The 26,397-nt window shown below is 42.9% G+C and overlaps 1 protein-coding gene across 2 annotated transcripts in view; it reads right to left on the bottom strand.

Annotated features, from left to right (window-relative positions):
- The window catches only part of gatad2b (GATA zinc finger domain containing 2B), a 47,760-nt gene extending 21,638 nt beyond the window's left edge, over positions 1-26,122 (bottom strand). Inside the window, exon 1 of one of the 2 annotated variants that reach the window (XM_063898790.1) lies at positions 25,931-26,122. The gene's annotated coding sequence lies outside the window, so the exon portion shown is untranslated. The remainder of the gene's footprint in view (positions 1-25,930) is intronic. The other variant, XM_063898791.1, reaches the window with a different exon arrangement.
- Positions 26,123-26,397: the final 275 nt, after the last annotated feature.

The raw sequence follows: 26,397 nt of genomic DNA, 5'->3' as shown, positions 1-26,397 counted from the left end.
AGCATCTATCACTGCCTCCATCACCTGAAAGCAACTATCACTGCCTCCATCACCTGAAAGCATCTATTACTGCCTCCATCACCTGAAAGCAACTATCACTGCTTCCATCACCTGAAAGCATCTATCACTGCCTCCATCACCTGAAAGCAACTATTACTGCTTCCATCACCTGAAAGCAACTATCACTGCCTCCATCACCTGAAAGCAACTATCACTGCCTCCATCACCTGAAAGCAACTATCACTGCTTCCATCACCTGAAAGCAACTATCACTGCCTCCATCACCTGAAAGCATCTATTACTGCCTCCATCACCTGAAAGCATCTATCACTGCCTCCATCACCTGAAAGCATCTATCACTGCCTCCATCACCTGAAAGCATCTATCACTGCCTCCATCACCTGGAAGCATCTATCACTGCATCTCTCACCTGAAAGCATCTATCACTGCCTCCATCACCTGGAAGCATCTATCACTGCCTCCATCACCTGGAAGCATCTATCACTGCATCTCTCACCTGAAAGCATCTATCACTGCCTCCATCACCTGGAAGCATCTATCACTGCCTCCATCACCTGGAAGCATCTATCACTGCATCTCTCACCTGAAAGCATCTATCACTGCCTCCATCACCTGAAAGCAACTATCACTGCTTCCATCACCTGAAAGCAACTATCACTGCCTCCATCACCTGAAAGCATCTATCACTGCATCTCTCACCTGAAAGCAACTATCACTGCATCTCTCACCTGACTGCATCCATCATCTGACAGTGACGGTGCAGAGTGGTTTGACAGCTGATTATCTGAAGGCAGTTTAGAGCCTACACCCTGACCTACGTCACCTCACATGTGTACAGGTAGCTGATTTAGCAGTGGTGCTAACAGTGCTAGCCCTGACTGTTCCATGCTAAAGGATACACATTCAGTCAGTGATTATAAACATTACATTTACACACAGCAGCCTCTTTAGGGAGGAGTCTTATGGTTGTACAGTACTAACTGCCCCCCCACACTTTTTCTCTGATGACTGTATGACGCAGCGGCGGAGCCTCCATTTGCTGGGAGAAAACACACCAGCAACCTCCACCTTTAATGAGCTAGAGAGCACCGCTGAGAGAGGCGCTGATGAGCCAATCAGGGGCGGACTCTCGCCGCGCGTCAGTAACTGGCACCTTACACCCCCCCCCCCCCCCCCCTCCTGGCAACTGCCGCCGCCTGCCTTTACATAATATAATGACTGTTTCAGTCAGCTGCTACACAAGCCACACACTCCTTCTCCTCACCCACCCCGTAATCCCTCCCACGACCTCCCTCCCCTCCCCACCCCACCCCTCTAGCTTCGGGCGCTCTGCCAGGCCAAAGCAATAAAGGAAAAGAAAAAGGAGACATGGCGAGAGAAAGAAAGAGACGGGCTTGATGTTGATAGAGGGCAAACGCAGCTCCATCTACAGCGCAGTCCAACTGTTCATGAAGCCAGCTGCAGACAGAGGCGTTCAGGTACTGTCTTCAGAAACCCTGAAACCCAGAACCAGCCATACTAGCAACTATCAGCTACCACAGATCAGAGCAGCGAGTAGAGGTATCACTCTGCCCCCAAAACAGCAGACAGAGAGTGTGAAGACATCCACGCTCAGCACAGGATTCCAACAGAAGGCAGGATTTTTTGTAACCCCCTCTTCTTCTCCAGCTGTATGTTACCACAAAGAAACCCCTCCCTGCTCCTCTACCCTCCCCCAATTCCTCAAACCCTCCGTCTTCTCCTCCCCCCTCTTTCACTGTAAAAATAAACACATGCTTACTTTCAGGGGCCCCTTAAATGTAGCCAGAGCTGGGAGATTCATTTGTTAATATTACACCGGCCAATCAGGAGCGGTTATGTGTAGGCATATGTGTGTGTGTGTGTGTGGGGTTGGGGGGCAATAAAGGAGAGACACAGCCAAGATAGAGCGCAGGGATTTTTTCTTCATCTTGCTCTACCCTCACAAAAGTCTTTGTGTGTAGGCTGAGTGTGTGTGTGTGTGTGTGTGTGTGTGTGTGTGTGTGTGTGTGTGTGTGTGTGTTTGTGTGCAGGGCTAGAACGGAGGCAGAGATGGCAGCTCTCTCCTGATGTAATGCCAACTCTTAATTCCCTCCCATCACATGCACACACACACACACACACACACACACACACACACACACACACACACACACACACACACACACACACACACACACACACACACACACACACACACACACACACACACACACACACACACACACACACACACACACACACACACACACACACACACACACACACACACACACACTCCTGAGAGCACCCCCTGTCCTACCCTGTCCTGGGTTGTCTTTGTATGTTCTGTCTACATCTGTCCTGATCTCGCCTGTCCTATCCTGGTTTGTTCTGGTCCGCTCTGTCCCGTCTACATCTCCTCTGTTCTGTTTTGTGTTGTCCTACCTATTCCTGTCCAGTCCTGTCCTGATCTGTCGTTTCCTATCCTGGTCTGTCCTTTCCTACCCTATAGTACCTTGTCCTGTCAACATCTCTCCTGTCTCCTGGGCCTGTCCTCTCCTGGTTGACTTAACCTGTGCTGCTCATGTCTTCTCTGTCATGGTATGTCCTTTCCAGGTATTTCCTGTACTAACTTGTCCTGCCCTGTTCTATCCAACCTCGTAATGTCAACATCTCTCTTCCTGGTCTGTCCTGGTTTGTCTTTGAATGATTTCTCTATGTCTGTCCTGATCTCTACTGTCCTACTCTGTCCTATTATATCCTGTTCTGGTTTGTCTTGTCCTGTCCTGTCCTGGTCTTTCCAGTTCTGTTCTGACATTGTCCATACTGTCCATTCATGGTTCGACTTTACTTGTTCTGTCCTTTCCTAACCTAACCTAACCGGTCCGATTTTGTCCTGCCCTACCCTGTCCTGACACGTCTTCCCTGTTCTGGTATATCCTTTCCAGGTCTGTCCTGTACTAACTTGTCCACCTCTGTCATGCCCTATCCTATCAAACCTTGTCACGTCAACATCTGTCCTCTCCTGGTCTGTCCTGGTTTGTCTTTGAATGTTTTCTCTACGTCTGTCCTGATCTCCCCTGTCCTACCCACATCTCTCCTGTTCTGTTTTATCATGTCCTGTCCTGGTATTTCCAGTTATGTTCTGTCCATACTGTCCAGGTCATTTGTGGTTCGAATTAACCTATCCTGATGTCTCGTCTGCTAACCTAACCTATTCTAGTTTGTACTGCCTTACCCTGTTCTGCCCACATCATTCCTGTTCTGGTATATCCTTTCCTGGTCTGTCCTGGTTTTTCCTGTCCTACCCATCCCCGTACAGGTCTGTCCTGTCCTGGTGTGTCCGGATCTGTCCCGCCCTGCTCTGTCCTGTCCCCTCCCCGGCAGTGTGTGCTCAGCGTGTCCATCCCCAGAAGAATGGTAATAAGCCATTTCCAATCTGCTGCTCGCTCCACACACTCTGCATCATGACGATTCGTTAGGCTGATGCAATGCCTCCTGTCTCTCCTCCACCTTCTTCTCCTCCGCCTGGACTCTCACACACCATCTCTTTCATTCCTCAGCCGTCTGATTCCTGTGTGGATGTCAGGCTTATCGCTGAGGCGCAGGAGCCTGGCGTCAGCCCTCACTTCCCATCTCTACCCTCTAAGACAAAAACAAGAAAAAAAAGAATCCCCCCCAGCCTCCACTCGTGCCATTAATCCAAACCGTCAAAATGGTGGTGATGGGTGCAAAATGGCTGCCATGGCACAGAACTGGCAGGACACGGAACCCGAATCAATATCATGTAAAGCTAAACAGCACCCCCCCACTGTGTTCACTCATTCTCACAGAGCATTTCAGATTGAAATCAGTGTTTTTCATTCTGGGATTTCTTTCCTTCTCTCACTTCCGCACTCTGTATGCACAGCAGTATTGATCAAATGGTTTTAGGGTCTGGGGGGATTTCATTACTGTAAAGCCTAATGGCTGTACCAGATTCCAAGCCCTGAGGCTGTTGGGGGGGGGGGGGGGGGGGGGACCAGGTGTAGAACCGATTCATGCATTTCAAATGTTTAACAAAAACACGGCTGAACGGTTTGTAGCACTGCGGCTGTGATCACAGGTACACCGATTGATTGTTTATGTCTAGGTAGAAATACACTGCTCCCTTTACTAGAGGTGGGAAGTAGTGGAGTACAAATACTTTGTTACTGTACGTAATTACGTTTTTCTGGTGTCCGTACTTTACTTCACTACCTATTTTTCTGACGACTTTTTACTTTTACTTCTTACATTTTTTAACACAAAAACCTGTTCTGTGATTTTAGCACTGTCCGTGTATCCATCATTTTCTGGTCTTCTCTAAAGAAGAGGGACCAATGAGAACTCAAGTCTATTCCCATTATACTCTCAACCGGAAGCAACCAGTACCAGAACCACAGCTAGCAGAATAACGGCGGACGTAAGGGCAGAAGAGGCGGAGAAAGGGGGTGAACTTAGTGAAAAGACAGAGTGCAGCGGAGATATATTCATCTCCCTCACCCATGGCCACACGGATGATCACTATTATCAGCCCAGAAACTTTTGGTTTTTGTCCCTGTCCTCACTTTGGTTTTCTTTGCTTGTGTTCTAAATGGTGGTTGTTCAGCATTGAAACATTCATTAGTTAACAATGACATTATTACAATTTGAAATGGAAGATCTTTGAGGTTCTTTTAATATAAAGTGAGGTCCATATACCAGGTAAACTATAAAACAGTTGGTAGTTATCTGTACTTTTTATTGAGTACACTTTGAAGCCTATACTTCTTTACTTTTACTTGAGTAAAGAAGTCAGTACTTCTACTTTTACCTGAGTGTTTTTAAACATGAGTATCTGCACTTTTACTTGAATAAAGGATGTGTGTACTTTTGCCATCTCTGGCGTGGGGTAGTTACTAAAAAAGTAATGCATTACACATTACGGGTCACTTTCAAAAAAGGAATGCCTTACTTTACTTAATGACTCACTGCTGAAAGTAATAGGTTACATTAAGTTTGGATTACTCTGTAACATCACCTGGGATGCACCATGAATCATAGACAAATCACAATATAAAGTTAAACTTAATTTATGCCCAGATCAGCACAAACCCTTGATCTAATCAGGACTGTACTGAACAGAAGACCTCAGAGCTCTGGTCCAGGGATCTTCAAACGTTTTCCTGTCTGACCGCGCCCCCCCCTTACCTGTATCTTGCTCAATATGTTTCGGAAAGATGGCGATTTATGAATCCGAAAAACAAACAAAATGAGTATAAGCGGGAGGGCAGAAAGCGTAGCTTCGACAGAAAGTAGCCCCCCCATTACTCACCCAGTTGCAGGATAAAGAATATTAGGTAAATCAGTAATTAAATACAAACGCAAAACGTTATATATACATACAACCAGTTTCCAGGGTGAAAAGGAAATAAAAAGGGCAAAAATAAATTCCTACATGTCCATGTTCAGATGACAAGACTTTAAAAGGGTTTATAATTAGGTTATACTTTAGGTTGTAAACACTTTATTAATCATGAAGAACCATTTATAAACCAGTTCAAACATAGATTTCTTACATCAACACAGGCTCACTATTTGGCAGGATGTCTAATCCTTATATTGGCTGCCTAGCTTACTTCATCTTGTCATCAGCCAGCTTCCTTGGTATCTGTCGTTCACTGATCTGATTCCCCTCCTCCATCCATCTTGATGTTTTGTTTATCTCTTGTCTTACAAAAGCTTATTAATGAAGTGTTAACAACCTAATTAATAAACGAATTACAAACTATTAAACCCTTTATAAGGGTAATCTTATTGTAAAGTGGTACCAAGACAGTATCATTTCTCATCCTATTTTTAAATACACTATGATAAGTAAGATAATCATGATAATAGCTATCATAATTCTAATTACTAATATTATCATTACCATAATCATCACATTTCCATATTTTATTTAAGGTAAACAAATAGCACAAAATAAGACTAAAACAGCAGCTAGGTACTGTACACCCATTTTTGGTTCATTTGAGTAGTCTGCTAACAAAACATTTCTGAATCTTCATTTGAATTGTTTATGACAGTTAGCACTTTCCTCCACCATGTATGGTGCAACAAGCCTCTTTACCTCTGCTCCGTCTCCTCAGCCATGAACTCTGAGTGTAGCGTGAGCGACGGGAAGGGACATTTGATTTATTTTTTATTTTTCCGTCCTCCTGCAAATGGTTGAAGACCTCAAAGTAACGCAAGTAACCAGATCATTTCAGGCTTAGTAACTGTACTGCAATTACTGCTGAACCAACAGTTACACTACAGACAAGCGTAATCTTATTACTGTAACCCCCAACTCTGCCCATTACATCATCCAGATGGACTGTGCTGTTGCATGTGTAAAGAAGCACAAGCCATGTTGGCCAGCAGTGTTGCAGAAATGAGTTCTAAAACCCAGGAAAAGCATTTTTACCAATTTTGGTTTCCTTGTCTTAGAGTCAACTGTAAATATAACGATGGAAAAATCCCATTGTTTTGGTCGATGGAGCCTAGGGATGCTAATTCTGGGCCGGCCTACTAAAAGATGTCATGGCCTCCTGCGCTGTAGAGCATGTGCATATTTATACAAAACTGTAAATGAATCACTTTCTTTTGACAAGAATCTAAAAGCGTCTTACTCTTATATACATCCTACTGGCTGCCCCTGAGAGGGAAGGAAGGAGCCCCCCCGCTGTCAGCCGCTCACTATGAATACATTTTGATTGAACGTATTTAGAAATATATTTCTTATCTTCCTCTGATGGTCCGAATAAGTTGCTAAATATAAATGGAAATAAAGTTAAGACCTGAAAAGTCCCCATGTGTGTTTCTCTTAAAGGTTTCTTTATTTCACGTACGATTTTGAAAGGTGAAGTCTTTAAATGTTTTTGACTGTATTTGTTAAGGGTGTTGACTGTCTTGTTGACTGGGGGGGGGGGGGGGGGGGTTCTGTTCTGTATTTGATTATTATTATTTTTTAAATGTTTTATTGTTAAAATGGATTATTGGCTAAAAAACTATTTCATTTTGTATGAATATGTATGAAAAGAAAGTAATAACTTAAAGAACATCTTTATTTCACATAGCTGTTGCTCTACTTTTGTCAATACTCGTCCTAACTTATCAAAGAAACATATTTATATTTTATTTCTCTGTGCTTGCATATTTATTTGATCATTATTTTTCTGCCTTTCATCTGGCATGTGCCTTTGCAGTTGTAACAAAGTAAATGTCCCCTCTGTGTGGACGGAAATAGGATTTCTGATTTCTGATGAATCTATCTGGCGACACTACGTTTTCGAGTGTGTGACGTTACCTTTTTCCGCTGAGCACGCAACCAGGTATCCTATAAACACTGGTAATACATTGTCAATTTGTTGAACATGTTGACAAAGATTATTTTACAAGGTATAACACACAATCAAACAAATAATCAAATCATTTTTCAAGGTCAACTAAAATCGTCCAAGACAAGAATAATCCAGAAATCATCGGTGCTGCTCATAACCATTTACAATTGGGTTACTGATTATTATATTTTTGTTTAAATAAAGTTGCACAGTATTCCAGCTCATCACTACAGTTGTTCCACACACTAACACCTTGCGCTGTCATGAAGTTTGGAGTTGGTTCGTACAGGTGGTCTTTTGAATAAGCAGTTTCCTCTCAGCATGTGTTCGTCTCACTGAACAGTCCCTGGATACTGTGAGGCAGTTGTTGATTTGCGGCTTTGAACAGAATTTGAATAGTTTTATATTCGACCATGTCTTGTAGTTTTAGTATTTTTAGACTGATAAATAATCGATTTGTTGGTTCTATGCAAGTACTTTTATGTATAATTCGAAATCAGAGAGAAAATAGAAGCAAACCAAGTTAAATTGCATCGTTAATATCCTTGCTGACCTGTAACCTTGCTGCAGCCTGGTAGGAGGAAGGCTTTGTTCCATACCGTATAGGTGGTCTACCATTGGTGAACCGTCAGGGCCTTTAAGGTATTCAGAGAGTACTCTGGAACCCTCAGATAAAAAAATCGAATCAATTATACAAATCAAATGTAAATAAAATGAACAAATGAATGGTATCTGTGTTGTTGATCTGTAATATTTCAATGTTCCATTGATTTGTTTGTCTTTCTCGGTCCATGCAGTACGCATTTGAGTGGTTTTGTGTTAGGAAAGAAATGGAACCAATCAGATATTTTTCTGGGTCTCTGGGAGGAATAACCTTCAACCAGGGAATTCTATATCCTTGATAGAATGCCCTGGCCCTTACACTGAATGAGAGCGTACGTTTGGATTGACAATTTGATCAACCAATCATATATTGATTTGTAGCCAATGGGCGTGGGGGGACAGCAGGTCCAGTTGTGATAGACACGGTTCGCCACTGTGGTCTACTATATGCAAATCACATCCCAAAAGACATAATTGAGTTCCAATCCTGGATTTGCCTTGTAATACAACAAAGTGTTTAGTTTGCAAACACCACGTTTCTTAATTGCTGCAAATGATGCTTTTAATAACTTATTAGGGTCTTCCTTTGGTAAAAATCCAGTGGAGTGGGAAAAGTGGCCAGCTGGGGCCCTGGGTGGGAGTCTAAAGTTTTTCTCTGTCCTCATACTTTCTTTAGCATTTGTTCTGGCGAGGCAGGTACACACAACCCTGCATCAGTTAGCTTTTCTGATGGAAGCGCCACTCAAAAGGCACCTTGCATCATTACGACAAGAAACAACTCGTTATGAAATAACTCGATCATAAGGATTGTCTGGAAATGTTTTATAGTCCACCAAGCTGACAGGGTTTCTAGATTTTTTTTAGGGTTTTAAGATTCAAGCATCAAATGAAGAGTAAGGTGTTGATGGATACAATTTATCCACAATTCAACCGAAAAGAAGGGAAGAGAAAGACTTGCATAAACGACTCCAACACAGACACAGAACACTGATGGAATGGTTCAATTGTGCTTTTTCTAAAAGATTGTTATGTTTAGCGCAGTGGTAAAAAAAAAAGAGGTACAGTTCACACACACTAACTGTATGTCTAAGTATAACACACACAGAAACACATTAACCAACACACACACACACACACAGGATATGAGCAACGTTTGCATATGGCCGGCTCCTGACAGTAATGAGGCCAATCAGGATGGAGCTCATAGCAACACAGTTGTAATTGGTGGATGCTCGTGGGCAGCTCCGTCAGATGGTGTGTGTTGTGGCGTTGACTCCGTACATCAGGAGCGCAGCGTCACACACACACACACGGACACACATGGACACACACACACACACACACACGGACACACACACACACACACCTCTGCTCGTTATTAAACTAGACAACAGCTCATTGTGGGCGTTGCTATGACAACCAGTCGTCTATTTTTAAGCCGTGCCACTAATCAATTCCTGTTCTTCTGTCGCCTGAGGGCGGGGGTGTGCATGTGCGTGTGTGAGGGTACTGATGTGAGGGGAAGGGGGGGAGGCAAAAGGGGGCAAAGGGGAGGAGGAGGGGTGAGTGTGCGGTTGGAGACAAAGAGCATGGAGAAGGAACAGTGTGGAGGATGCATCTCATACCAACACACTCCACAGGCGCACATTATCAGCTGGCATTCTGATTCCTCAATATCTAATATATCAGACACAAACCAATCCTACATTTTAAAGACCGGGTCAGCTTAAAAAAAACTAAATCATAACTGTGCTTCGTCGACAGCGCCTCAGATTCTAGGAAACTTAAACTACATATACCCGCTAAGGGGTAAAACTGCTCTGTGCCTGCGCTACCCATGGCGCCAAGCACGGCTCAAATTGACGCGCTTACAGCCAGTTATAGGTTTTGTATTATTTTGAACATTGGATGGCGTAACGGTGCAACGGGTTATTTCAGTGACCTCGCCGGTACAGTGTGAGGGATTCGGGCTGTGATGAGCAAACAGGTTTTGACCGTGTTGCCATCCGCAAGAACTTCCTCAACATTAGAGAGCGCACGCGTCCAACTGGAAAACCAGTCTATCAATCGCTCGGTGATACTGAGAGGCAATAGTAACCACAGTCGCTGAACGCTCAAAAGTTAGAATCATTTCAACTTGAACCTCTGGATATCTTTAATGTTCTTCTGGGGCTGCATTTAAAATGAAATATATAAAACAGCTTTTGGAGAGTGATGCATGTTGAAATAAAGTGCTTAATCTTAGTAAAATAAAGTGTAGCAGTAGTTTGAGTCTCCCTTTTTCTTTACCTGTTCCACATCTTGTCTTAACAGTCTCCGACTATTTTAGAATATGTCAGTGTCAACACATCTTAACAGTTTGACAGTTTCTCTTTCTGTCCCCTTTATATCCCACTCCCCACTTTTTTTTTGTGGGAAAATGTAACTCTAGCTTTTCCTGCCAGGTGTTAAAATCTGCTTATTTCCTGTGACCTCAGTCCAGACTTGAGTAGGTATGATTGGTCCAAAACGTTGTGCTTTCTCTCATAGTGGTGTTTCACACTTTCAATGAGCGCCACGGTCTCTGAGCGGTCCGCCTTTTGGTGATGCCCGCTTTAGAGTTACTTTATCAATGACTTGATACAGGTGTAACAGAACAACAAACTCATTAGATATATCATTTCAACAATAAAGGATCCAAATTCAAAGAACTAAGGTGAAAACATGGATACATCTCATCTCTACGAGACGCATTAAAGGAAGTCCCATGACAGTCCAAGAGCTTCTTCTTCCTAAACACTCCGCTGTTAGTGGGGGGGTGTTAGCAGCGCCATGTTGGCCAGTGGGTGAGGGCCTGAATCCTGCTGATCAAAGAGGTAGGGGTTAGCCCTGAGGCTAGCAACAATCATAAATACAATGGAGAGTTTCATTTATAAAGAGTATGTTGCCAAGTGTGTGATCGATAGGGAGAGTGTGTGACGCTGAGGGGCAGGAATGTCATAGCTTTGTGTGCATCGTTTTAGTTGGTCGAAGTGCTTCTACATACAAGTCAGCATTGACATATGTTTATACAGAGGCCACACAGTAAACTTTTGGGGTAAGTTATCTTGCCCAACATGTAGACTGCAGGGGCTAGGAATCGAACCACCGACCCTCCGCTTGAAGGAGGACCATAGTGAACCCTCAGCACACTGAACTAATGCTACAACTCCACAGGCCACAGGGGGACAAGCCTGTCGATTCAAGTGACGGGGGTCAGCCCGGAGGCTAGCGACAATGATTTATCAATACATTTATAAAACATATTACCGACGCGTTGGGCCTACTGCATGAAAACACAATGGTCTATTTATCGTGAAGCATTCAGGTGGAGTACTGCGATCCCATTGGGTAAAAGGAGAAAAATTAAAAAGTGTTTTGATTTTCACAACTTATTGAATGTACCTTTGAAAAAAAATACCAACTAAGATTGAAATGGTGTTTTTTTATCCCATAATTTAGGACTGGGCAATATGACGGTACTGATTTGTCCACCAACAAAGAGCCAGCTGCCTCACATCTTCACTCTCTGCCACCAAAACAACAAGTGAAGTGGTGAATGTGCAGTTCGTTCTGCTATATTCTAACATACAAATTTGTCATTTTTACATATTACAAACACTGAATAACGGCAGGTATTTGCCCGTGTTTACCTTAACAATTGTCCTCAAGAAACTTAAAGCTTTCTTATTCTGAATTGTTGTTATTATACGGTTTTGTTATTTGTGAAGCAGTCCATTTTGGAATTCCAAATAAAACTAAATACATTAGACGATGTATGGTTGTTTTATACCATTTCTTAATTGCATTTACAGGACAATTACTGTATCTTTACAGATAGAATTACCGATTGTTCGTGTGATATCGCCCACACATACACTGAGGTGAAATTCTAGGAAAATATTTACATTTATGTCAACAGAAATCCCTTATTGTCAGTAAACAGAGTTGTGCGAGTCCTGTACACTGTTTCACTTGTGCTGCAAATGAGGGTCATGTTGCTTTAAAAAGGAACAGACGTAATACTCTGTTTTTCATTTATTTATTTATTTTTGCTCAGTAAAAAAAAAAAAAGGCATTGAGCCAGTCTGAGCCGGTTTGTAACCTCAGGATATGGAATAATCTGTGAATATGTAGCCGTTAGTGGTCGGGACGTTACACAGTAAGACAGTCAAGAGGGAGAGAGCCGGGGTGGGAGGTGAGGAGGAGGAGCAGTCCGGTGTTTTCACAGCAGAAAGAGGAAAATATCTTCCTCTCAGAGCTGGCACCATGACAAGAAAAGACTGAGAGCAGAACTTCAGACCACAGGGTGGGGCAGACGCTGCTCACCAGCCAAACCAGAGGGAGAGAAGAAAAGAGAAAAGCAGCGGGAACATGAGACACTGAGTCAGAGCGAGGCACGCAGAGGTAGACCGACATCTTAAAATGTGGCAGTCAGGAGAATCACTACACACCAACACTCCTAATGCCCGACAGCACTGCATTCTGGGTATTTCAGGGACGAATGCATCAGTGCTGGATGCTGGTGTTAGTTTACATATGGAGCAAATGTTACACATGCTATTTTTAGAGACACATCACAGGAGACGTGTGACGTGTAAAAAGTTAAACAATGAAAAGGAGGGGGTGTGCTTTTTTCCAACACACTGTACTTGCTTGAGTGTTTTCAATGCACTTTTACTTACCCAGCTACCCATTTGGACAGGCCTTCCTGGCCTTATCTATGATTGTATGCATTCAGAGGACACTAAACATGCCTTGGGTAAGGTGGAATTGTCTAAAAATCAGCTCCTATCGTCTTCTCCTCTGCTCTATACCTCGACCTCTGTGTGAAACGTCACAGGGTTAAGGAATAGTTAAAAATAAAAACCGGATCTTTCTGGCCCCGCTTGGCTGCCCGGCCAGATCCAAGATCCAATACGTCACAATATTTCGGAGGGGGGGGGATTAACCTGAGCAATAACAGTTCATGACGAGTACAGCGAGTACAAATTGTAACAAGCAGTATCGCTGAGCAAAGTGACGACAACGCAACCACACACTTATAAACACACACTTTATAAAGTCAGGCAGCACTAACCAGGCTCAGTGTGATGCTGTTTATTTTACCTTACTTTAATCATCATCCGTTCACTGTTATTGATCATTGGGAACAGCAGGCAGACGTTCTCCTGTTGTTTTGTATTATTGCAGCTATCTGATGGAATCAATACATGGGCTACACAGGCCAGACATGTGGACTCGAGTCACATGACTTGGACTCGAGTCAGACTCGAGTCATGATTTTAATGACTTCAGACTTGACTTGATCAAATTCGGCATGACTTGCGACTCGACTTGGAATTGAATACTATTAACTCGAGACTTGACTCGGACTTTGCCTCTTTTACTTGTAATGACTTGACATGCCTCGAGTCAAAAGCTAAATTTCCTGATCATGGACATCCTTCCCTGCAATGCGAACCTGCGAAGCCCCAAAGACCGCAAAGTGAGAGAGCTGGCAGGCAAGTGCGAGCAATGCAATCATGTGGTGGATTTTGGCCTTTTTGGATTGGATCAGGGACCTAACCAGCGTGATTGGATAATCCCCGGGTTTCCCCTCATTAATATTCACGATTTCCCCGGATTTCATCTACGGAAAAGATGCAATTGTGCCACGGAAGGGAAGCCTAGTCGAGAGCTGTCCGTCTGGTCTGCGTCTCTCTCAGTTGCAATTGGCAGGTTTAAGATCCAGATTAGGTTCATGGTTGTGAATTATCTATGTAAATCGACTCTATAGATAACACGTTCATTCTACATGTTGAATGATGATAGCGTAATACAAATATAGGCTATACATACAATGACAAAACTGCCGTGGGCGATATGTTATCCGTATCCTTTGTTAAAATTAATGTTCAATAGCTCTATGCCAATGGGAACAACAGAACGTGCGCATTACATATGGACCAATGCGACACGTTCATTACGGCTGTGGACCGATAAACACTCAGTACCGTACGCACACCAACCGGCATTTGCGTGTTTAACACCTTGTTTAACACTGGCGTTACCGCCGCTTAACTTAAATAATGAAGAACTGCTTTTAATTACGACTTGGCCGAGATCTTAACGTGCTGTTCATGCGTTTCCCATGAATAGCCTACTACTATAACTCGGAGCGGAGCAGGATATAATGCGCATGTGCGACGTTGCTAGGCAACGTGTACAAAGGCTGGGGGGGTGGGGGGGGATGCCCCCAGACCCCCCAGACCCCCCTACAACGGTTTAGTTTGTCACCTTTTTCAGCCCTTCTGAGTTTGCAGGTATGTACACAAATAACTAAGATTAGGGAGGTGTACTCTGTCTCTCTCTCTGTCTGTCTGTCTCTCAAGCGCCTACCCCCAGCACCTTTCATTGTGTGTAGTCATGCTGCTTAATTGTTATGCAGATTAAACATTGTTTTATTGAAATATTAGGTTTCTTTGTGATTTAAGCAAAATGTTGACCTACTGTAACTGGCATCCACTGAAGCATCAATGCCAGTTACATGCATCCACACAGTCCATGCCTCACTAGTCAAGGCGCTTTACCAACTTTAGGATGACAGTGGTGCCTTCCGTGCTCATACATTTCTAACCCACCATTCACACACAATACTTTGAAGGTCTTTGGGCACATGCGTATATACAGATATATAAAATATATGCATAGTTTAATCTGTATGTATAAAAAAATACTGAAGATTAGGTTGATATGTTGAAATTGTGTGATCGTTAGTCTGATAATGGCATTATTAAGTGAAGAGTACATGATGACTTGTTCAGGACTCGAAGAAGCTTGGGACTTGGACTTGGACTCGACTTGGCTTTGGTGTTACTTGGACTTGGACTCGACTTGCCCTTCTCTGTCTTTACTTGGGACTTGACTTGGACTTGACTGCTGAGACTTGGGACTTACTTGGGACTTGCCAAACAGTGACTTGGTCCCACCTCTGACACAGGCTGCCATCAGAGGTAAAAAAATCAGAACGAAAACTGCGCCTGTAAAATATGAGTGTAGAAAACGGCTTATGCCACAATAGGATAGCAGAGTAGTGAAGATAGTGAGAGTAACCTCGCTTGCTATGCTAACATCACCTGTCTAATGCCAGAGACACTTTCATAACAGCGTTGTGATGCCAAACAGCGTCAATTCAGACTGAAAGACGCAGCTCCACTTGAGCTCCACTTGAGCTCCACTCGGACTCTGAGCGGTGGAAACAAAAGGGGTGCTACAGGTTAGAACCAGAAAGGCAAAAGATTGGATCTTGAACCGGATCCGGTTTGGTGGAAAAGGGGCACCGTGCTCACTGATGGTGTTGTTTTATGCTTTATGAACGAGGACAACAGAGAGACATATCTTCTTCATTACAAAGGTTGGAATTGAAATAAAAAAACAAAAGTGAAATTTATGCTTGTGACAAACACTGAGAAACCTGGACTTTATTTGATCATTTCAGCTAAAACTTCGGTTCATATTTCTCCTTTTGATTAATATAGTGCTGAACGTTCAAAACAAAGCACTTAAGAACGTAACTTTCATGAAACGCATTTCTCCGTCACCATCGGCTGTTTCCGTGAACAGGCCTGAATGTTGTGTCACGGTAAATATTGCAGCAGCAAGGCATTGTGGGACAGCATTTTCTCCTTTCCTTTCCTAAAGGAAGGTCCAGTGTTCCCTAAGCTAAAGGAGGTTATAAAGGAAGTTTCAGAGCTCCTTTCCTATCAGCTAGAGAATTCCAACAGCTCTTATCATGGCGGCCACTGAGGTTCTTCTGGGTCATTCCACTCCATTAGGAACCTTCCTAACATATACTGACAATTGCACCGCAACCCCGGAATCACTTTACCCACTGTCCAAGTACAACTAGCAGCTAATGCTAACAGACCATGGTGCAGCGAGCTCCGACTGTCAACGCTGGTCTGAGTTCAGTACATCAGAGAAGCCTGCTGACCGAGAGCCGGAAGTGTGTAATACAGTGGTGCAGGAATGAGTCCTAAATATGGCAATTAGCATTTTACCCACTCCAGGTTGCTTTGTTCCGAATTCAACATCTATGCGTCATAAAACAGTGGTCGTTTACACGTGATTAAACTAAAGTAGTCGTCATCACGCCCAACATTAGCCACCTTTAGCTTAGCGGGGGTGAGGCGCAGTCATGCAAATGGGATTGTTTATAGCCAAACGTTAGCTTTGTTTCTGGATATTGCAAGCTTTAAAAAAAACAAAACATGGAGTGGTGTCAATATGCGAACATTATCCTGCTTATAAGAATCATAAACGTGTATTTGCCAAAGATCTTATATTCTGCAATATAAAAAATACAATGGTAAGTCCTTGCAACGCTAACTTCCTGGAAGCCTGCCAAAATATACCCAGATGGTAGGGATGGGATGGTATAGATTGCACCATAGTTTTCATTTTCGGGATTATTGTTAATATCCTCACACTAAATTCAAAATGCTGTGTAGCTAACCATCATGGTTGAGAACAATACAGCCGGTTTTAAGAATTATCATTTAAAAAAAGAACAGACTCAAACTATGTTGCCATTTTTGTAGACTAAATAATATACTTGTCCTATCCGTGAAGCAATACTTTGTATATCATTTGTATCTTAAGACAAATGTAAGGTAAAGGGATTCCAGTTTGTTTCACACTAAAAAGCCTTTCTATCATTATTTCAAGCGGACATGCATTTACAAGCTAAAACAAATGAATGTGTCGTCTAAATATGTTTAGAAGAGTGTCACAAAGCCAATTCAATTGTTTAAAATCATCAAAAACTCCAAAATGACCATTGCATGAGTTTGACATTAATCCATGTGAATCTGGAAATGAGCCGTAAGCACCATCCGACAGAGCGGGGCCCCTCATGTACAGAATGCAGGCGGCCTTTAGGAGTTTTTGTCGCTTTCTTAGTGGCTCAGGTTAGCATTCACCTTGTTAGGCGTTGATCTGCTGTGGTAAATAGTATTCTTCTTGCACTGCCACATCCTGGTGGCAAAGAAGACATGCCGGCCTGTCTCCATGGAGCACCAACATGTGCCCATCTCCCAATCTCTCATTAAATGGCCCTCCCTCTGCATCAGCTTTTCTTTTCATGGATGTTTTTGATTTTTTAACAACGGATAGAGTTCTGCAGGAACTGGCTGATAGTCAGACGCTTCAATTGCGCAGCTGACAAATGAAGATGCATTGTGGGACATGTAGTTTAGGGACTCCGTAAATTGTATGGTAAGCAAATGACATTCTTTGAAAGCCTTCAAGGGCCACATAAGACGAGTTGGGTGATCCGCAGGTTCTGAGTTTGACACATATGATCAAGCTTGTCATTTTCTATGTAGCCTTCTTTTGAGCACAAATCTACTCGTATAAAAAGGGGGGGGTTTTAGAGTCAGAGGGCATCAACAAAAACATCCTCCATCAGTGGTCGAAGCAGCCTTTACCTTTAGTTGAGTGCTTTATGATGTATTCTATATATGGCTTATTAGACCTTTCCAGCTATGAGTGCTGGGTGTATGACTTCACAGTGTGCACCCCTACCCTAACATACACCTATTGAGTTTTGAGAATATGAGGTCATTTGGAGTGACCACTGATTATGTTTTCAATTATTGCATTGACTGTATTAAATTAGAAAACAAATATCATATTTTTCTGGATCTAAATATAAATGCCTGACGCAGTAGTTTCAGGGTTTTGTCTAAACCATAGATTTGAAACTCAAGGCCCGCGGGCCAAATCTGGCCCCCAAACCCATTTTATGTGGCCCGCTAGAGTTTTCAAAGAATATAATACGTTTATTATACGGCTACACGTCGCTTTACAGAAGCTTGTTGCCCATAAACTACATGTCCCACGATTCCTCTCGTTTTGTGACATGCGCACTGAAGCGACTTCAGTCACTGTCGAGTGAGGCAGTCAGTGACAGAGTTACAGCGGCACAGCCACACCAAACACGGAGCAAAGTCTGCTTCAGCAACCGAGACAAGAAACAGTGGAACCAGAACCAACAGACGGCTGCTTCCTCACAGAACGACCCACTCTGTTAGTCAGTCCGGTGTCGCACGGCTCATTCAGAGAGACACATGGGTTTATATTTTAAAAATAAACTTGCATCACGGTTATTTCCACTTTTGTGATTTGAGAAAGATATGAGGTCTTGAGTTGCAGCTTATGAATTAGTTTTCTCTATATTCAGACGATGAATACTTGTAAATACGTGTGTAAAGTTTGTGAAGGCAGGAGGAAAACTTCCACGATCACCGTCTCCTCTCTGTTCCTCCTCACCACAACTCCCCATCCCTGAAAATAATGAGTGACAGGTGGAAGTGACACACCAGGGTCTGGAACAGGGGGTTTTCCCAAGTCTTGGCTTTCAGACTATTAAAATATTACAAAATTCAAATTATAAATACTTAAACAGTGCTTGATCTAATAAAAATAATAAGGCTAATTAATGTCATAAATTCATGGGATTTATTTAACAGACAGAGAAATGTAAGTGTGCACCCACAACCAGCATTTCTGTGTCTACATGCATCATATGTCATTGCACAACTATGTGTTCATGCTACCAAACTCATCTTTTAAATAAATTGTACAATTGTTGTAATTGTTGCATATTTTCCCTAGACTTCTGCTTTCAGATGAAGTTATTATCAAAACCAATAATTATCCAATGCAGAGGTAATAAAGTACTAATACATTATTTTATATATATTATATATTTATATTGTCTTAAAGTTCAAACCGGCCCTTTGAGAACAACCATAATGTTAATGTGGCCCGCGATGAAAGGAGTGCTGCACCCTCTAACCAAAATGCAGATTTTCCCCATAAAATTATTAATGTGATGCCAGAAAACAATATTTCTGTTGGTCAGAAACGGTATAATGCCTCCAGTAGTATGAAGATGGTGTCAGATGTCTGGTCAGATGGCAGAGACAGCTTTGGATTTACGGAGAATAAATAGGGGATGGATGTCCGGTCGGTCTGCCAGTGGACGAGTCTGAATTACATCCTTTCTTTTACTCTCCTTTTTCCTGGAGAGGAAGTAAAGAAACCAGAACTATGGAATTATTTGTTGTTTGAGGTACAATAGCTGTCTTTCAAAAGCGACGTTAGAGCCCTCATAGTATATTTTTCTAGAAAAACTCCTGATGCCTAAGTGAATTGTGTATCTTTAAAACATTTTTTCAACTACACTTAAGAGGGCAACATAGACATTATTGAACAAAAATAAAATATCTTAACTCAATCTCATATAAAGGCAAACACTTTGTTTCTAAACAGAAGTTTTTAGAAGCAGACCCGCCCCCCCCCCGGTGTCTGTGCACAGAGCGCTGTGTGGACTGGGGTGACCTTGTGCAGCACCTGGCCTGATGCAGCACAGCAATGCAGCAGTGGTGTGCACGCTGCTGCTGATCAGCTGCACTCTCACACGCCGACTGCATCCCACTCCCACTGCCCTTTGTCGTACTACAGTACCCACAACACCCCCTGCTTCATGGACTCCTTACAGATCAATTAGCGCCGAGTTTCCAGACCACAGCTCTTTAGCCTGATCACCAGGCTTGGAATTTTGTCATTTTAGGGGCAAAGCCATTTGGCCTTTTGTGTCACAAATTTTTTTAGGGCACAAAGGCCACATGCCAGGGCACAAAGGCCATTTAGGGAAAGATTAAGATTTGGAGCTTACAAATAAACAACTTCACTTTCTGATAATAAAAACACATGAATGAGATGGAAAACAAATGACTTTTCTACTACACTGCGCATTGAAGAGAGTAGTTTTTCATTCAATGTGTGCGGCAACAAATAAATCACAAGTGGAGCAAAGCGCTCGCAGCCCCACTGAAACATCATCTCATAAGTCAGAGCTGATGACCGTAGGTGTCTGTGCGAAAAGTGTAGTTATGCAGAGGAGACGAGAGGGCTTAGACTACATCACCAGCGGTAAATAATACAAACAGAACATGAAAGAAGTTGACCATCTACTGGAGCTTTGGGGAGCGGAAGTATAGTTTATGTATCGATGGATCGATTGCTATTGTAACCACGGTGACGAGTGTCTGTGTTTTCCTACAGTCTGATGTGTTCATGCTGAGGCATCACGGTTGTTGTTGTTAAGTGTTGCTTTGTGATAGCGCTCTTTACTCCATGTATTAAGGTACAGACAAGCCTTTATATATCTAAGTTGTTCGTGCCCCACCAGTTTTGTACATATACAAACGCCACTGGGTGAGGAGAAGGGAGGTTCCTAGAGAGAGAGAGACGGGGGAATGCTATGGGAGAGCTAACGGTATATGTGTGAGTGATAATTAACATACTTCTTTGTTGTTTTGCCGTGGTTCCAGACGACAGTAACCTGTCTCAGAAGTGAATAAACTCACGGACAAAAAGAGACACGAGGCCTCCTTGTACTCTTACAGCGAGACGCTGCAGTGATGATTGAACGATGCGATGATGACATGTGAGGTGCGCGCAACCAATCCAAGCTACAAGCACTAATGCAGTTCAGAGCCCAGATCACCGCTCTGACACTTTTAAAGCAACTTCGAGATTTTAACAGTATCAGGGCACAAAACATGACTCGCCAATCTTTATACATACATCATCACCATCCAGGACTGGGCCATACATCCATATCATATCTATATTGTTAGACTAGAGATTGTCCTAGAATATGTAAGTACTGTCTTTTTCTGGTTTCAAAGATGAAGATCCTTTCTGAATCTACCAGTTTTTCTATGTTTTCACTTTACCAATTTTGTCAACAAAAAAAAAAGGGGGGAGGTAAAATGCTAACTCACTTCCGGGTTTTAGGACTCATTCCTGCACCACTATTGCTGAGCCCTGTTCTAATTCTGCCTCAAGTGTCTTTAGAGTCCAACGTGATATTTATGTGCAGCAGAAGATAAGCAAAGATGATAAAATATGGGTGACAATGCAAGCTTACTGACTCTGTTTTCACTGTCTGTCAAATACTGAGGGCTCTGATGCAAACCTTTAAGATGATCCGTGTAAATCACAAAGTTAGATATGATAAAGGTAGGAAGGTAAACTGAGATTTCTGAATTATATCCTTTCTTTTACTCTCCTTTTTTCTGCAGAGGTAGTAAAAAAACCAGAACTCTGGATTTATTTGATGTGCAATATATGACTCAGCAGCTTTAAGACGTGAAGACAGTATTATTTTCCGCTTCATTCTGATGCAGTATCTTCACCGGAAAGTGGCTAATTTTGGCCAGAAAAACCCCTGATGTCTAAGTGAACTGTGTATTTTCCAAAACATTTTTTCAACTACATTTAAGAATTACTTTATTAATCAGACTGGGACATTTACACAAAAAAAAACTTTTTAAAATGTTTAAGAAGGCAAGATAAACATTATCGAACAAAAATAAAAGATCTTAACAAAATCTCATTATAAAGGCTAAACTGATTCCTGAAACTGATAGCACTGGATCAGCTAGAGAAGATGTCTTACTCTGTTGGAGTTTTTGGAATCTCTTGAGTGGCGGAGCTCTGGCTCTACGTCACACCCACCCATTCTCCCCGCCAGCCCACCTACAGTGCATCCACGCACCACGTTTCCATGTACACAGTGATACGGGGTGTGCCACTACACTACACAGGGCCCAGGGGCGTAGCCGTTCTCCAAATACACGTTTCCGTTCAGCTGTGTGTTTTGGAGAAGAGGAGACTATGGACAATTTGGCTCCTGAGCGATTCTATCTTAGGATATCTGAGAAACACACCGAGCAGATGTTAGCCTTTAGCTCGTAGCCACTCTACACACATTTTTACAGTGAGGCTGCCCGCTCTACGGGGAGAAATCTCCTGAAAGAAGAACAATGGAGAAATCCTAATCAGGAGGAGCTGACTGCATGACAGAATCCCAGGGGCCCCAACACCGTCTTTTGGCAGAAAATGACTGTCCACATTAAAGGTGGACCAGCTAATCTCATGCCCTCTGAGCTTTTGCAGCCCACCCCCCCAAACCCACAACACGGGTGCCAGGAACGTCACCTTTTCTGGCATTTTGCAATTTAAATTCCTTATTTTCTTCGTTGTGATGCATTTTTTGGCGACCGTCTGCTTTTAAGAAGGACAAAAACCACAGCAGCCAGCGAGATCTGGGATTTTTTTCTCCTGCTTGGCGAGATTAAAGTTTAGCTTTTGGAACAATTAACCCATGTTTTCGTTGGCCACAGCCGCCTGAAGAACGTGTCCAAACGCTGAGTGTTCTGAAAGCCTCCACCTGGCTGCACCCCCGCTGCCTGTTTGCAGTCCCAACACAACCAATCATACAGATGGGGATGTCAGCACACCTTCTTAGTTTGACCATTTTAATACTCAAACAAGAATCTGTAAATAACTTGTATATGTATATGTATATATATATATATATAAAATGTTACCTCTCTTATCCAGCTTTCACCATACTACATGTTACACTTCATTTATTTGTCGTCTATCTATAGTTTGCTGTAAAAATGTCAATTTCCCCTCTGTGGGACGTATAAAGGAATTCAAATTTTAAACTTGACCTTCTTTAATTTCTACCCATTTGTCCAATCACAGTTAAATATAATGCGGGTCAGATACTGACCTTGGAGGATCCACATGCTGTTTGAGGATTTGATAAAAATGTTGGTTTTAAGCCTTATCCACTCTGGCCTTGGTGGCAAGAATAACATCATCTTTTCATACTATTATTAATTGTAGCAAAACATTTTACATTTCACAAATGTACAATTTTAAAAAGGTGTAGAGGATTCAAATGACTTCCACTTTAATTGCCACACATCTGACCACCAATAATCATACCTTAATATGTTCGCTTAGCTAATTCAATGCTGCTAATCATTTTTAGCCATGGGTGAGTACCAATTGGTCTTTATTGTATTACTAATGTGTGCTATTTCTCTATATTTAATATGTTAGCTTAGTCTTTATTTTATGCTTTTTTACCTGCTATTTCACTTGTGCCGTCACGCTGTAATTTCCCTGCTGCGGGACTTACAAAGGAATTGTGATTATCACACACACACACACACACACACACACACACACACACACACACACACACACACACACACACACACACACACACACACACACACACACACACACACACACACACACACACACACACACACACACACACACACACACACACACACACAATTGGAAAAAGAAGGCAGCTAATATACACACAATGCCCGGGGAGTGCATTGCTCAAGGGCACCTCAGCAGTGCCCAGGAGGTGAACCTCTCAAAGTACTATTCCATACTCCGTATGTGGTCTGTTCGGGATCTGAACCGCAACCCTCTGGTTCCCAAGCAGAGTCCCTACAGACCAATCTACTGCTGCCCTAGTTGGACATTTTACTCATAAAATATGCAAAACACAAAACAGAGGCATGTTTGCTCCCGCCATTATGCTCTGTTGTGAAATTCAGTGCAGTCTTTTTACTGGTTTACACCTACTGGACTCCCCATCTCAAGCTACTTCCTGATAACACAGAGCTGCTCCCCTCTCCAGGTGAATTGCACCTGGAGAGGAACCATGGCCAACCAGTCAGCACACTCTGACACTCTCCTTTGTCCAAGTATATCCTGTACATGTCCAACATTACACACCGTTTGAACCTTAAGCATTCTCTAGGATTTGCTGTGTTTGACATTACCCTGCATCATAAATCACATTATTCATTATTGGATGAGGAAATGTATTACCTCTAAAACATTACATTTAGAGTAGAAGCCATCAGTCTTTAATTTGGGTTTGTACATAAAAATTGCTCAGATGATGCCAAAAAGAAGGAAAAAAAATGTTATGTTGATTGCTTTATTCAAATTGGAGACTAAAGCTCTATGGCCCAGAGGAAACATGTAGTGGCTGTTCACTAGTCAGGGTTTGGAGATATTTAGTCATGAATATTTGATGTTCAGCTAAGTCACAACTACATCATCTGATTTACTCAGCGCACATTTGCAAATTGACTGCAACAATATTTTTGTTTAGGAACAGTGTATGCGTACATATGTTGTTCACCATCGCAAGTCTACTGTCATCTTTAATATAACGTGTTTATGTTCACAAACAAATATCGCTTGATTTATCATTATCTCAATGATCAACCTTGTAGATATGGTAGCTTACAGCATAATCTTAACACAACCAGCTTAAAATCCCTCAAAAGCAACTGATGTCTTGCTTCACACAGTATTAACTATATTATCATAATGTGCATTGTTTCAATAAGGAGCAGCGAAAGGACAATCAAAACCTAATTGCATATTCATCAAAGCCCACACTCTGGAGGTGAAGTAGTGTAAAAATGTGTCATGGCAGCATGGCAGTGTTCATCTGTATGCTGCTGCCGCTGGTGTGGGACTCTGAGCTGGAAATAGGAAGAGGAAGGACTCCATCATTGAGAATACTACAGCTCATTCACACTCCTCAACAGCAGGGACCTTTCATTCATGCAGACCCACTATCACTATGTGAGTGGAGGGCTGAGTGTATCAAGGTCTGCCAACTGTGTCTCACAACCAAAGGCTGCTGTCCTTCCACACAGGTTTGAGTCCCTAAATTCTATGTGTCGTATGAACACACTTTCTTTTGAGATGCCTCGTTTTAGAAATGTGCTTCGCCTGGTCTACCGAGGAGACAGGACTTAGAACAGACAGCTGTTTCAAAGTGCAGAGAGGGAAGTGTAAGGTTACCTGGCACAAAGTGACTATTATCCTGCTGTCTGTCAACTTTCTATTCCAACAGACCAATAGTATTCCATGGTCCAAAGCTGGTGTAAATACACAACTACAATGTTTCTTCACAAAAAACTTAAAAATGAGTCATTCTTGCAACTATTATTTCATAATGGAGGCAGTTAACACACTGTCTCTTCACCTCATATAACCACCTCCATCTGTGCACATCCTATTGACGGTAATGTGCAACACACACACAAAGACAAGCAGTCATATGCATGAGAATCCATCTGCATGTGACTCATGTACATCTTGAGGAGCAGTGCAGCAACAGAGGAGAGAACAATCCTGCTCAGCAGACACAAAATTAGGTCCTGTATACTGCAGAATAATAGGCAGCACACATTAAATATTGATTTCCATTTGGTCTCTAACGTCATGTAGACATCTCCCTCCGTTAATCCGCCGATCAGGAACAAGCAGCCGCCTGTATACCGCCTTGCCCTTACAGTAAAGTGTTGCTTATGCTGTCAGGCGCCAGGCAGCCATTTAGGTGCATATGGAGCCAGTTGAGTCTACGTAAATGGCTGATGCATTTCGAATTTTTCTACCTAATTGCTGAGAGCCATCAGCGACCCCGGCCTCCTGCTTGCGTGTTTTAATCCGCCACTTTACGCAGCTCTGCTTCAATAAACGCATTCAAACGTCTCATATAATCCCGGCGCTCTTTAACAAGTATTCGGAGGCTCTTTCTCCAGTCTGAGTTAACCCCTAGAGACTCCGGATCAAACAATGAAACGGATTGGAGGCATTCCGCACAACGTTCCCATCACAATGTAATCACGAGATCTCCGTTACCACTTTAGCTTTTATCAAAACAAAACGGGCCGGGCAGGATTAAGACATCCCATAATGTTTTTGCTGCGACTCCAGACCTTTAAATGCAAATGAACAGGTCGAGGCGACGGCTGCTGGTCGCCAACATGTCAGCCCGCATCAATAAATAGCAAAGCAAAGCCGCTCTATTGTCTGTCAGCATATCCACCGGGAGGAAAACGACACAACAGCTAGCCGTCCTGCCGCAACACGAATCCCGCCGCTGCCATTTCAAAACATCTCCCGCCGGAGCCAGGCCTCGCACACATCCTCGGACTCACCTGTGTCTCCTTTTCGCCTCAGTGTGTACCGTCTCCGGGTTCACGGTCCGGTCCTGACGCGCTGCAGCGGCTCCTCACCACCAGTCTCCGGCACCGGCAGGCAGCACTGAGCCGCTGATTGGGCCTCGGCAGACGCTCACCCCTTCGTGCAGCCAGACAGACAGCTCATTGGCCAGGTTGTCACTCCGTGTACACCAGACAGACTGCTGATTGGCTGTTGGTTTCCCCAGAAGATCCAGACAGACAGCTGATTAGTCCTCAGGCCCTTATAACTGGAAGCACTCTGACAGCTGATTGGTCGTTTATTTCCGCGGTGGCGACAGAGAGAGGTCTGATTGGTTAGTAGTAGTGTTGTTGTCTGTGTCTGGATGGAGAGCCATGTTAACTCCGATGGGGCTAAAGAAACAATGTGTGCGTTTACATTAATGGAAGTAACGGGGTCGGTTTAAGCTTTTTACATACATTCT

This window comes from Eleginops maclovinus, chromosome 13 (genome assembly GCF_036324505.1).
Source record: "Eleginops maclovinus isolate JMC-PN-2008 ecotype Puerto Natales chromosome 13, JC_Emac_rtc_rv5, whole genome shotgun sequence".
NCBI classification, from domain to species: domain Eukaryota; kingdom Metazoa; phylum Chordata; class Actinopteri; order Perciformes; family Eleginopidae; genus Eleginops; species Eleginops maclovinus.
Note: the sequence above shows the minus strand (reverse complement) of the source record. Positions and strands in the feature narration are given on the sequence as shown.